This window comes from Orcinus orca, chromosome 2, assembly GCF_937001465.1.
Source record: "Orcinus orca chromosome 2, mOrcOrc1.1, whole genome shotgun sequence".
Lineage (NCBI taxonomy): Eukaryota > Metazoa > Chordata > Mammalia > Artiodactyla > Delphinidae > Orcinus > Orcinus orca.
Window position 1 is genome coordinate 135,614,208 of NC_064560.1, and position 14,763 is coordinate 135,628,970.

Sequence of the window (14,763 nt, forward strand, 5' to 3'; positions counted from 1 at the left end):
TCTCTTGATCATCATGTATGATGATATTTTTAGATGATGATGATGATGATTAAGCTAATAAATGTTCCTTGAGTGAGAAAGAACAGACTGTTTAGAATTTTGTAAAATAAAGTAAACCTCAGTTCATCTCTCATAGACAGATAATATTAATAGTTTTTGTTTTTAATTTTTAAATTTTGGGGGGAGGGATACATTTAACTTTAGATGGTGTTTTTTAGAAAGTTTTTTTACGTTTAGGTCTTGTAAAGAACAAAATAATTTTAGTTGAGAAGAATCAAACTACACTATGCTTCCTAAATGGTCAATTAATTCAAACACAGATTACAAGAGTATCTATATTCACCCATACATAATTTCAAAATATTTAAAAAGGTGATTTGAAGCTCTGGGTATGTGGGAGGGGCATGTCAACTGTGAGTCTCAATTAAGGCAGTGATTCTCCACCAGGAGTGATTTTGCTCCTAGGAAACATTTGGCACTATCTAAAGACATTTTGATTGTCATCACCGGAGAGGTGGGAGTGCTATTGGCATCTGGTGGTGAACATCCTACAATGCACAGTTCAGCTCTTTTTTTTTTGACTGCGTTGAGTCTTCATTGCTGTGTGCAGGCTTTTCTATAATTGTGGCACGCGGGCCCTAGAGCGTGTGGGCTTCAGTAGCAGCGCATGGGCTCAGGATTTGTGGCACACAGACTCTAGGGTGCACAGGCTTCAGTAGTTGTGGCGTGTGGGCTCAGTAGTTGTGGCACACGGGCTTAGTTGCTCCACGGCATGTGGGATCTTCCTGGACCAGGCATTGAACCCGTGTCCCCTGCATTGGCGGCAGATTTTTAACCACTGCCACCAGGGAAGTTCCACGTCAGCTCTTTATAATAAAGAATTATCTGTCCCCAAATGTCAATAGTATCAAGGTTGAAAAATCATGCTACAGGGTGATATGAGCTGTTTACTGATGGAATATCCTCCCTCAACAATATCTTTCAGTCTTTCCTTTGGATCTGATCAGATTCCAACCTCCTGACTAGAGGGTTAAGGCCATGCTGATAGCATTCTGGGATCTGAGTGGAAGAATAGATGAGATCTAAACATTAAATAAGTATATGTTGACCTAATTCTTCAGCGTAGGGTATGGTACCTCTGCCTTCAATTGTGTTTGTATCCTGTAGTCCAGAGACTCTTCATTTTACTCTCTCTAGAGAGAGGCAGACTCCCAACAGAGGGAATCTGGGGTTCTAGCAGCGTCTTAAATGGCAAGTGTAGGATTGATTGCCTTGTTTACAATGAAAACCTCCAGATTCAAGATTAAGACAAACAAAAGTGCATTGTCTACACCTACTCTCAGCCCATCCTACCATCTTTTCTCTTTAATCAAAGGCATTTGTATTCGTTAAGAAATACAGGACCAGACTAAGTAAGGCAGGTTGCCATTTTATATACAGTGTCTCCTGGATTTCTCCTGTGGAGGCTATCTAGAGGGCCTTAGGATTGGATATACTGCTTTAAATTGCCTGCCTTTCTTTTTAACAGCTTCTTGTCCTGATCACCCAAAGGTACCATGTAAGGATAGCATTAAGCAAGTAAGGGGTAGTCATAGGGACAAAATAAAAGCTTCAGGGAAAACCATTCTTAAATCTTGTAATTATATAGCCATAGGATGGGGAAATTTCATAGTTATTGAACCACAAATTTCTCTCTTGCTTTCTGCTCCAACTCATCCCCAAACATAACTCAAAGTGAAGTTCCCTGCCAGTGTGCTTTCTGCTGAATTTGCCACAGCTCCTGATGACAGAAGAAGCTCTTCAAGTGTTTCCTCATTGACTGATGGGTGAATCCAAGCTGCATGAAACATTGTTGGATTTCTGTGTCTTTATGGAGCACATTCTCATTGTCACAGTTTGGGGTTTGCCTTTATTGAATCTGTCACAGGCAGAAGGATGAGTCCAAAGTAGAAACCTAAATTGACAGGCATCTGCAGAAGATCAAAGGGAAACCTAGACACTGAGCATAAAAAAATGCCAGAAGTTAGTCATAGATTTGGCTAACCAGAATCTAGAATGTCAGATTAAGGGTCCCAGTCTGAAACTAAGAAAATATCAAAAGAGACATACACCTATCAAATGCAGAATGGGAGATTCAGAGTTGAAATTAAAAGGTAAATAAAATAGAAAACTAAGCAGGACTTGTAGTCTTTTCTTCTTTTAATACTGGTAGATTGCAGTTGGGTCAGGCTGGGCAGACAGAGGAAGGGACTGCTGAAGTCAAAAGACAAAAGGCTTCTTGCTTTTGACTACATGAGGTCTGGAATCCACACTCTTTGTATACAAAGAATACTTGAAGTTTTCCAGAGTAGTGTTCCCCAAAGTGTGTCCCAAGGAGCACAAGTTCTGTTAATGCAGAAAAATGTTTGGAAAATACTGGATTAAACAAAATTAAGTTTCTTTCCGAAGACTCCCAGGAGCTAACGTGTGCTGTGTATCTCCCCTAGGGGAAATGTGTAAACAGTGTTTCCCAGATGTATTCAACCTCTGAACCCTTTCTTACAAGGACTTTACAGGACCAGTATTATGTAGACCATGTTTTGGGGAATCATGCTCTGGTCACTATCTATGTTCATATAGAATCTCTATGTCTTCTGTTCAGAACATTTGTTCTGCTGGCTGTCAGAGCTTACCTTGTCAAATTTTGCAGCTGAATGAATATATTGATATATTTTATCCTTATTCTCTAGGCATTGTTTATGAAGATGACACAAAGCATTGAGGAAAAATTTGAAGGCCTTTTACTTTATAGCCAAGTTACAAATGAGAGTGACAAACTGAACTTCTGGTAGTTTAGGTCTCTAATTAATCTTACTCTAGGGAGCAGATGACCTTGAATAACTTACCAGACTAATCCAATCACTACGTTAAACTTGCCTCTGTTCAGATAATTAAATTTGGATTATGTTGAGTTTGAAGAAGAAGTAATTATTTTATGTATTTTTAACCCCTCTCCCCAGTTGAATTTTGAATGGAGGTAATTGATCCAATTACACCCTAAGAATGAGATTTTAAGATATTTTTCTCTGTAAATATTTCATGGACACAGAAATATCTGGTGTTACTGAAAAAGAAATAACGACAAGAAGACAAAGGGGTTCAATCTGCATGATGTTGAATTCTTTGGGAGGTGTAATGCAATATATGGGTGTAGAAGACTCTCTATTAGCCATCGGATGATGTCATCCTACAGTGTTATTGTATGCAATACACATGCATTTCCTAAGGTTTTTAGGGTGATTTTTTTGCACATGTGCTTACCGCAGTGCCTTAACTGAGCAGATACTCAAGTGTTTAAGAATTACCATTGTTATTTTAAGACTTTTGATTACTTTTAGAATAATAAAAAACAGTGTTATTTAATTCAAATGACTGCTGCATAGTGTGGTCCCAAGATGCTATTTTAAAATGTTCTGCCCTCATAAAGATAATTATTTTAAATTTCATGGTAAAAGTATGCATGATCACAGAGATCATGTTATAATATAAACCTTGTTATATTTAAATATATATATATAAATCTTGTTATATTAAAAGAAGGTTAAATATATAAGTGTAAATGTAAAAGGTTATAAGAACCCTGGTAATGATAGTCAGATAGCTTTTTTTTTTTTTTTTTGTACTATAGACTCAGAAACTTAGTTTAAAAGTATAGTGGGGGCTTCCCTGGTGGCGCAGTGGTTGAGAGTCTGCCTGCCAATGCAGGGGACACGGGTTCGTGCCCCAGTCTGGGAAGATCCCACATGCTGTGGAGCGGCTGGGCCCGTGAGCCATGGCCACTGAGCCTGCACGTCCGGAGCCTGTGCTCCGCAACGGGAGAGGCCACAGCAGTGAGAGGCCTGCATACCGCAAAAAAAAAAAAAAAAAAAAGTATAGGGGAGAGATGCAAGAGGGAGGGGATATGGGGATATACGTATGCATATAGCTGATTCACTTTGTTATACAGCAGAAACTAACACAACACTGTAAAGCAAATTATATTCCAATAAAGATGTTAAAAAAAAAAAAGTACAGAGACGTGACCAGGTAGAAGATACTCTCATCTGTGCCCTGAAGATCCTGAAAGGGCCTTAGACTAGGCATTAGTCCCTTGCCAGCCACAATCCATGAGCAGGCCTGTTGGCATAGGGACCAGGCAGGAGAAACTCTCATCTGCATCCCAGGAGAACCTGAAAGGGCCTTATATGTGGCTTTAGCTTCCTCACAGCCACAGTCTGCCAGTCTGCCAACAGTCCTGAGGCTGTAGGGTCCTAGCAGGAGACACTCCCATCTGTGCCCTCAGAGATCCTGAAAGGGCCCTTTACTCCAGTCCCTTCACAGCCTCAGTCTGCTAGCAGTTTTGTTGGCACAGAGACCAGGCAGCAGACACTTCTGTCTGAACTCTTGGAGATCCTGAAAGGGCCCTATACTTGGTTCCAGGCCCTCCCAGCCACAGTCCATGAGCAGTTAAGCTGGCACAGGGACCAGGTGGGAGACATGTCTGTGCTTCAGGAGATCCTGAAAGGCCCTACACTTGGCTTTAGCCCCTCTAGTCACAGTCAGGGACCAGTCCAGCCTGCTCAGGGACCTGGTGGGAGACACACTGATCCATGCCTCCAGAAGCAGGTCTGCAGACTTCAGTCTTGGCTGTGGAAACTGAAACAGTCCTGGGGCTTGCTTTCAGCCTCTCTCAGCCATGGTCCAGGGTCAGTTTTGCCCACACAGGGACCCATCCAGTGACCAGGCAGCAATCGTCCCGGACACTACACCTGCCACACATCTGGTAATAGATCCACTGTCTGAAGACCCCACTGTGGACCCTGAAGTGGACACTTATCCCAGCACCACCTTACTGAATAAGGTACTAGAGGCAGTTCTAGCCACCTGGGCACCAGGCATGATCCATACCCACCTGAGACCCTGATAACAAGCCTGCCAACCAAAGATCTCACCGCATACCCAGCAACAACCTCATAACCAGCTCCAACCCAGCATAACTGTGATTCTATAGGTAATCCCATCAACCCAAGGAACAGACAGGAGAAGGTATTTTCTTGCTGAAACCAGTCTGTAAAGCCTGGAAGAGGTGTTCACTCCTTTAAATGCACAAAAAAGAATGCAAAGCTACATGGATCATGAAGAGTCAGGCAATATGACACCACCAAAGGAAACCAAAAAAGCTCCAACCACAGAGAAATGAAGATCTATAATTTGCCTGACAAATAATTGAAAATAATCATCTTAAAAAACAATGAAATGCAGGAGAACACAAATAGACAACTAAACAATCTCAGGAAAACAATGCATGAACAAAATGAGCTTAATAAAGAAATAGAAACCATAGAAAAGAATGAAACAGGAATCCTAGAGCTGAACAATGCAATGACAGAACTGAAAAATTCAGTGAGAGCTTCAGCAGCAGACTTGATTGTGCAGAAGAAAGAATCAGTGAACTAGAAGACAGGTCATTTAAAATTAGCCAGTTAGAAAACTTTTGTTTCACTTATATATGTATACATATTAGATAAGTGTGTGTTTGTTGGATTGTGATATAAAATGTATTTTTTATATCAAAAAAGTTTTCAGACCATTGTAGTTAAGTTATACTAGCAAATAAAAGCACAAATTAACCTCAAAAAAATTAGCCAGTTAGAGGAACAAAGAGGAGAAAAGATGAAAAAGACTGAAGAAAATCTACCTAAATTATGGACATCATCAAACGAATGAACATTCTCATCATGGGAGTCCCAGAAGAAAAAGAGAGAAAGGTCAGAAAAATTAAAGAAAGACATAATAGCTGAAAATTTTCCAAATCTTAGGAAAGATATGAACACTCAGTTACGGGAAGCTCCAAGGATCCCAGATGAGATCCACCCAAAGATTACTTTGAGACACATTACAATTCAATGTTAAAAGTCAAAGAAAGGAGAGGATTTTGAAAGCAGCAAGAGAAAAATGACTTGTCACATACAAGGGAAACCCCATAAGGTTATCAGTGGATTTCTCTGCAGTACTGTGCATTTCAGGAGTGAGTGAGATGATATATTCAAAGTGCTAAAAGAAAAAAATCCTGCCAACCAAGAATACTATATCCCTTTTGCCTTGTAGGCAAAAACTGTCCTTCAGAAATGAAGGAGAAATAAAGACATTCCTCAACAATCAAAAGCTAAGGGAGTTCATCACCACTAGACCTGCTTACAAGAGATGCTAAAGGGAGTTCTTCAAGCTGAAATGAAAGGGCACTAAATAGCAACATGAAAATGTATAAAACTCACTGATGAAGTTAAATATATAGTCAAATTCAGAATACCCTATTAATGTGATGGTGGTGTGTGAAACACTTTTATGTCTCTAGTATAAAAGTTAAAAAACAATAACATTAAAGATAACTATAGCTACAATAATTTGGTAATGGATGTACAACATAAAAAGATATGAAGTGTGACATCAGTAGCATGTCTGGCTAAAGGTTTATCAATTTTGTTTATCCTTTCATAGAATCAGATCTTAGTTTCATTGGTCTTTTCTATTGTTTTTTTAGTTTCTATTTTATTCATTTCCACTATCTTTATTATTTCTTTCCATCTACTAACTCTGGGTTTTCTTTATTCTTTTTCTAATTCCTTTAGGTGTAAGGTTAGATTTTTTATTTGAGATTTTTCTTGTTTCCTGATGTAGGCTTGTATTGTTATAAACTTCCCTCTTAGCTTTTGCTGAGTCCCAAGATTTTGGGTTGTTGTGTTTCCATTTTGACTTTTCTCCAGGTATTTTTTGATTTTCTTCTTTGATTTCCATTGGTTGTTTAGTAGCATGTTCTTTAGCCTCCACTTGTTTAAGGTTTTGCAGTCTTTTCTTCCAGTTCATTTCTAGTCTCATATTATCGTGGTTGGAAAAAATGCTTGATATGATTTCAATCTTCTTAAACTTACTGAGACTTGTTTTGTGGCCTAGCATGTTATTTGAAAAGAATGTGTATTTTGCTGTTTTGGATAAAGTGTTCTGTATATATTTATTAATTACATCTGGTCTAATGTGTCATTTAAGGCTAGTATTTCCTTATTGATTTTCTATCTGGATGATTTGTCCATCAATTTAAGTGGGGTGTTAAAGTCCCCTACTGTCATTGTATTACTGTCAATTTCTCCCTTTATGTTGTGAATATTTGCTTTATGTATTTAGGTACTATGTTGGGTGCATATATATTTATAATTGCTATATCTTCCTGTTGTTTGATTCCTTTATTATTATGTAATGTCTTTGTCTCTTTTTACAAAGTCTTAGACTTTGTTTTAAAGTCTATTTTGTCTTATATATGTATTGTTACCCCAGCTTTCTATTCCTTTCCATTTGCGTGGATTACCTTTTCCATCCCCTCACTTTCAGTCTGTGTGTTTCTTTAGATCTGAAGTGAGTCTTTTATAGGCAACATATATATGGGTTTTGTTTTTTTATCCATTCAGCCACTCTGTCATTTACATTTAAAGTAACTATTGATGATTATGTGCTTCCTGTTATTTTATTAATTGATTTCTGGTTGTTTTTGTAGTCTTTTTGTTCCTTTCTTCTTCTTTTGGTGTCTTCCCTTGTGATTTGATGTCTTAATGGTATGCTTGGATTCCTTTCTCTTTTGTGTTGTGTATGTGTGTGTGTGTGTGTGTGTGTGTGTGTGTGTATTATAGGTTTTTGGTTTGTGGTTACCATGAGGTTCATATATATGATTATTTAAAATTGATGATCTTTTAAGTTTGAACACATTCTAACCACCCTACAGTTTTACTACCATCTCCATGTTTAATGTTTTTGACATCATATTTTATGTCTTTTTGTTGTGTGTATGCCTTAGCTACTTACTGTGGATATAGTGATTTTACTATTTTTGTGTTTTAACCTTTCTACTAGCTTTATAACTGGTTGATCTAGTACTTTTACTGTATGTTTGCCTTTACCAGTGAGATTTTTCCTTTCACAATATTCTTTTCTTTTCCATTTAGAGAAGTCCCTTTAACATTTCTTGTAAAGCCAGGTTAGTGGTGCTAAACTCTTTTAGCTTTTGCTTTTCTGTAAAACTCTTTATATTTTCTTCAAATCTGAATGATAAGCTTGCCAGGTAGGTTTTAGGTTTTTTCCTTTCATTTTGAATATATTGTACCATTCCCTCTGGCCTGCAAGTTTCTGCTGAAAAGCCAGCTGATAATATTATGGAAGTTTCATTGTGTATGCTAGTTGCATTTCTCTTGCTGCTTTCAAGATTTTTTCTTTATCTTTAATTTTTGCCATTTTAATTAGAATGTGTCTTGGTGTGGACCTCTTTGGGTTGATCTTGTTTGGGACTCTGTATGCTTCCTGGACCTGGATGTCTGTTTTCCTTCCCAGGTTAGGGAAGTTTTCAGCTATTTCTTCAAAGAAGTTCTCTGCCCCTTTCTTTCTCTGTTCTCCTTCTGGGACCCCTATGATATGAATGTTAGTATGTTTGATGCTGTCCCAGAGGTCTCTTAAACTATCCTCATTTTTTGAAATTCCTTTTGCATTTTTCTGTTCAGCTTGGGTGGTTTCCACTATCCTGTCTTCCAGATTGCTGATCTGTTCCTCTTTATCATCTAATCTATTGTTGATTTCTTTTAGTGTATATTTTTATTTCAGTTATTGTATTCTTCAGCACTGTTCTTTATATTTTCTAACTCTTTGTTGAAATTCTCACTTGTTCATCTATTCTTCTCCCAAGTTTGGAAAGCATCTTTATATGATCATTACCTTGCACACTTTATTGGATAGATTGCTAATCTCCACTTTGTTTAGTTCTTTTTCTGTGGTTATGTCTCATTTCTTTGTTTGGAACATAGTCCTCTGTCTCCTCATTTTGCTCAGTTCTCTGTGTTTATTTCAATGTGTTAGGTAAGTTGGTTACATTTCTCAATCTTGGAGAAGTGGCCTCTAGTAGGAGATGTCCTATGGGGCCCAGAAGCACTCCCCTCTGGTCACCAGAGCTATACACTATAGTGTTGCCCTCAATGTGGGATGAGTTTGCCTTTCTATTGTGTTGGGGCTGATTACTGTGGGTGCACTGGTACGCCAAGCTCTCCCCTGGCCTGATTGGCTGCAAGGTCATGCTTCATGTGGTGGCTTCAGGGTAGGCTTCCTTTGCAGTGGGCTGTGTGGCTTGGGGGTGGGTGGGGTTGGGTCCCCCTGTGGCTGTCTGTGCAGCCCAGAGGGACTAGGACCTGGTGTTGGCCTGCTGGAGGGTGGGGCTAGGTCCTGCTGCAGCTATATGCATGGCCTTGGGGTCTAGGGGCTGGTGCTTGCTCACTGGAGGTCAGACTTGAGCCCCCATGTGGCTGTCTGGACAGCCTTGGAGGGGGGCCAAGATTGGGGCTGGTGCTAGTCCACTGGTGAGTTGAGTTATGTCCCTGGTGCTATAGACTAGAGAGAGGATTCCAAAATGGCACTTGCCAGTGCTGGTGTTATTGTGGTAGAACAGACTCCCCAGAATGGCTGCTCTAAGTGTCTCTGTCTTAAGCGCGGAGTCCCAGTTGCCTCCTGCCTCTCCAGAGGGCTCTCCAAGATCAGCAAGTGGATTGACCCAGACTCTTTTCAAACTATTGCCTCTGTGATGGGACTCAGAGCATGTGAGGTATTGTGTGTGCCCTTTAAGAGTGGAGTCTTTGTTTCCTGTAGCCCTCTTGCTTTCCCAAAACAAATCCCACTGGTTTTCAAAGCTAGATGTCCTGGCTTTGTCTTCCCAGTGCAGGAGCCCTGGCTTGGGGAGCCTGATGTGAGGTTTGGGCCTCTGCATGGTGACTCACTGGGGGTCTCTGCAATTATGATGTTCCTCCCATTTGTGGGTAGCTGACCCAGGTATCTGAGTCCTGGCTATACTGTGTCTGCTACCCATCTTATGGTTTCTTCTTTATGTCTTTGGTTGTAGAAGATCTTTTCTGCTAGTCTTCAGGTTGTTCTCATAGTTGCTTTATAAGTAGCTGTGATTTTGGTGTGTCTGTGGAAGGAGGTGAGTTCAGGGTCTTCTTACTCTACCATCTTGGCCATCTCTCTAATATTATTAAAATGTCCATATTACTCAAAGCCATATATAGATTTAATGTGATCTCTATTAAAATTCCAATGGTATTTTTCACAAAAATAGGAAAAAAAACTATCCTAAAATTTGTATGGAACCACAAAAGGCTCTGAATAGTCAAAGCAATCTTGAGAAAGAACAAAAAAGCTGGAGGCATCACATGTCCTCATTTCAAACTATACTACAAAGATATAGTAATCAAAACAGCATGGTACTGGCATAAAAACAGACACATAGACCAATGGAATAGAGCATACAGCTTACAAATAAAACCATGCATGTATGGTCAACTCATATTTGACAAAGGAGCCAGGAATACTCAATTGGGAAGAGAGAGTTTTTGCAGTGTATGGAATGGGAGAAAATATTTGCAAACCATATATTAGATAAGGAGTTAACATCCAAAATATGTAAGAAACTTATACAACTTGATAACAACCCACCCCCTGCAAATAGTCCAATTTAAAAAATGGGCAGAGGACCTGAATAGAAATTTTTCTGAAGAGATATACAAATGGCCAACGGGTACAAGAAAAGTTGCTCAATGTTACTAATCATCAGGGAAATACAAATCAGAACCACAGTGAGGTATCACTTCACACTTATTAGAATAACTATTCTCAAAGAGACAAGTGGCAACAGGTGCTGGTAAGGATGTGGAGAAAAGGGAACTCTTGTGCACTGTTGATGGGAATATAAATTGATGTAGCTACTATGGAAAACAGTATGAAGGTTCCTCAAAAAATTAAAAATAGAACTACCATATGATCCAGCAATCCTGCTGCTGGGTATATATCTAAAGAAAATGAAATCACAATCTGGAAGAGATATCTGTACCCCCATGTTTATTGAAACACTGTTCACAATAGCCAGGATATGAGAAAAATCTGTGTTTATCAACAGACAAATGGGTAAATAAAAGGTGATATATATATATATATATATATATATATATATATATATATATATATATTCCATGAAAAAGGAAATACTGCCATTTGTGACATGGATGGACCTGAGGGCTAAGTGATAAAAGTCAGACAGGGAAAGGCAAATACTGTATAATTTTACTTGTATGTGGAATCTAAAATAAAGCCAAGCTCATAGAAATGGAAAGTAGAATGGTGGTTGTTAGAGAGAAAATCTTCCAGTTATAAGATGATTAGGTCCTGGGAATCTATTGGACAGCCTTGTGACTATAGTTAATAATACTATATCTTAAGTGATCTCACCACAGACACACAAAATCATAATTATGTGAGTTGATGGATGTAACTAACCTTATGTGGTAATCATTTTGCAATATTTGTGTGTATCAAATCATCACATGCACTTAATTGTGCACAATTTTATATATCAGTTATATCTCAATAAAGCTGGTAAAAAAAGGAAAAAATGGAAAAAAAAGTACAGACTTATTCTTTATGTTCAAGATCAGTTTTTCTCCAACCTATTTCTCTTTATAGTTCAGTTGAGAAGTAAGTACACACAGAAGCTTCTAGTTCTTCCTTTTTTTTTTTTTTTTTTTTTTTGCGGTACGCAGGCCTCTCACTGTTGTGGCCTCTCCCGTTGCGGAGCACAGGCTCCGGACGCACAGGCTCAGCGGCCATGGCTCACGGGCCTAGCCACTCCACGACATGTGGGATCTTCCCGGACTGGGGCACGAACCCGTGTCCCCTGCATTGGCAGGCAGACTCTCAACCACTGCGCCACCAGGGAAGCCCTGCTAGTTCTTCCTTTCCTGGACCTGAAGTTCCTGGAAGGTGGATGGTAAACAAGTGTTGACTCACTTGTTTTCCATAGCACCAGGAAAGTGTCAAAGTGAGATGCTCATTAAATTCCTTTTTTCTTGAAACTGTGGTATACATAAAACTGTCAGGCCATTATATTCCTCTGCTTCCTTATAAAGCCGTCTAAATCTGTTTTCTTCATGTTATTTTGAGCATTATGGTGGAAGCAAAGAAAAACCATATTCTCTCAGCTGCTTGTGTTACATTATTTAAAAAATGAAACAAAACTCTCACCTTGTAGACTCCAGTTTAATTAAAGGGTCGTTCCAAATACTCTTATTTTAAAAATTGTCGGCTACATATTGAAGAAATATTCTCGATTGTTCATTTTCAATCATATGAAGTAACATTTCTTGTTGAAGAAATTCATTCAAAAGACGTTTAATATCCAGATCAAGGAATCTTATGGAACTATTAACAATGAGAGGATCAGGGCAAAGGGCACAATGAATAGAAGCTATGACAAGCAGAAGTTGTCTGAGGTTCTTTTGTATTTGGCTGCAAATGACTAAGTAAGACCCAAAATAGCTGTGTCATGTGATGTATGATATGATTGTGAAGCATTAACTGAAAAATTATAAACAGATGCTTTTCTGAGACTATTGGAGAAGGAACTACTGTTTCTGAGTATCATATCAATTTTAACTATTGGTAAGGAAGATATGAAAAATTAAAATAAAAATCTTAGTCAGTTTTAATGCATCTGAATCACTCTTGGATGACTGCCAGGTGCTCATGTGCTTGATGATAAAGTCTTATCCAAGACTTACCTAAGGAGAGCAAGAAGTGAAAGCCTCAGAAATGATGACCTCTCTGGGAAACTGCTGCTCCCTTCCCACACCACAGCTAGACTTGGTTGGTGGTAAGTGATAAAATCTAATGGCTGGAGGGTTTTTGATTTCAACTTAAGCTTTAGCTGTCTTACAGAGGGGAGAGAGTATGTGTTGATCTGTTATAGTATTCATCATTTTGTCCCTTTTACCCCTATGATTTAGAGGAGCCACTTAAATTAAAAAAATAAAATATTTTTTTCCATATGCTGAAAGGAAGATCTGTCAAAGCATCTGGTAATATTCAATCTAACAATTTTTAGGGTTGGTGAAGGATCTGCTAGGTTCTTTTTAGGCTTTTAGAGGCTTTTAAGTCATTAGCTCTTACTCAGCACTTTCTATTATTGCTATTTATTTTCTTAGGCAAGAGAATAAATAATTTATTAAGAAAAAGACAAAAATTAAATGAATGTGAATTTATGCTAAGCTAGTTCATGCCCCATGCTTTTATTGTCTACCAGCACATACAGAACACTAAATAAATATGGGCTTGTACTATGTATCTGCTTTTCATTAGAAAATATATATTTTATTTTTCCTTGAAGATCCATGATGTAGAATTTTTATTTATTATAGGAATTATTTTTTAAAACACCAATTCATGTTGGAGCAAGTCATACTTTGTCAGACATCCACCTTCAAGTTAGATGAGTAGATGGGCAGAAACGCTTGACAGTATCTAATGAACTTGATGCAAAAATTTTAAAGCAAAATGATTGTAAAATATTTGAAATAAATAGATTCTACCTTGCTGAAATTGTTTATTTGAAAAGTAAATATAGTACCAGACCTTTAATTATTCTTTCTGTAGTAAAGAGCATTCAGAGGGAGGATCTCTGATCACATCAGACCTTTGGATATTAAGAGCCTTTGCTGTCTCCATTAGTATTTTTAAATCTGACATCAGAATCTTCTAAAGAAAATCTTTTTTTGCATGTCTGGGAGGTTAGGGTGAGTAGGAAATAACAGTGGATAGGAAATAATGCTTTTGAAAATCCTGGTCTTTGTGAGGGTTCATCACCCGTAAAATGCTTTCTGTTTATGAAAGAACAGCAGTGTGGGTAGTTATTTGAAGTGTTCTCAAGTTGCAGCATGAGTAGCACAAACAAATGTAATATTAGTTGAAAGATTTGGCTTAAGTTCATTATTTTGTATTTCAGTCTGATTCAGTTGTCTTCAGAAATAAAAGTTATTCACTCCAGAACAAATCTACTCATGGGACAAATAATGAAATAACCTGTAAACTCGGTCACTTAATCACCTGTGGCTTTCATCATGATATCAGATTTAGTTCATAGGAAGACTTATTTCTTAAAGGAATTATTGGACTGACACAAATACAACCTTATTATTGAACTGAATCACAGTAAGCATTTTGTATTTAAAAATATAGTGTTTAAACAAGTGGGTAGGTACAAGTTTAAATTTAGCATTTTAACTGAGTGCCCCATCCAGTCTGGTGACATTCTCTACCCAAAACAAAACAAAACAAAAATAATCATTTTCATAGTCAAATAAGTTTGGGAACTAAGGCACCAAATATTCCTGCCCCTTATTTGGAGATTCTCAATATATCAGAGAGTATTAAAGCCCTGTCCCGCAATTAAGAAACACTTTCATTTTTTAATCTAGATATTTTGAAGTTATGTGTTTATACACAAATAGTTGAGAGTCAAGTAGTTTTGGGATTTTAGACAAACAGCAGCCCTTAGACCTTCTTTTCCATTTCCCATTCTCCAGAGGCAACCATTTTTCATCTGTTAGCTGATTCTTTGGTAACTACCTTCATCTTAAAACAACAGAATGGTATGGCTACCTCCTGAGTATTTTTTCTATTTTTTTAATCTATTGACTTCTCACTATGAAAGATGGGAGTTTATTTAGCTTGTTCCCTGATCCCATCCCTCTCTCTCTCTTACTTTTCTCTCACAGGGGCACACGTGCACATGTGTGCACACACACAATTCTTATCCCCCCAATTCTTCCTGTAAAATTATGTTGTGACTTGGATTATACCAACATTTAGTGTTTATATTAAGAATATGTAAATGCA

General features: G+C 38.0%; 1 protein-coding gene across 4 annotated transcripts in view; it reads left to right on the forward strand.

Annotated features, from left to right (window-relative positions):
* Positions 1 to 14,763, forward strand: part of AKAP6 (A-kinase anchoring protein 6) — a 599,311-nt gene that overhangs the window by 199,624 nt on the left and 384,924 nt on the right. The window contains exon 6 of one of the 4 annotated variants that reach the window (XM_049705376.1): positions 12,610 to 12,742. The exons of the other annotated variants lie outside the window; for them this stretch is intronic. The gene's annotated coding sequence lies outside the window, so the exon portion shown is untranslated. The remainder of the gene's footprint in view (positions 1 to 12,609; positions 12,743 to 14,763) is intronic. 4 annotated transcript variants of the gene reach the window in all.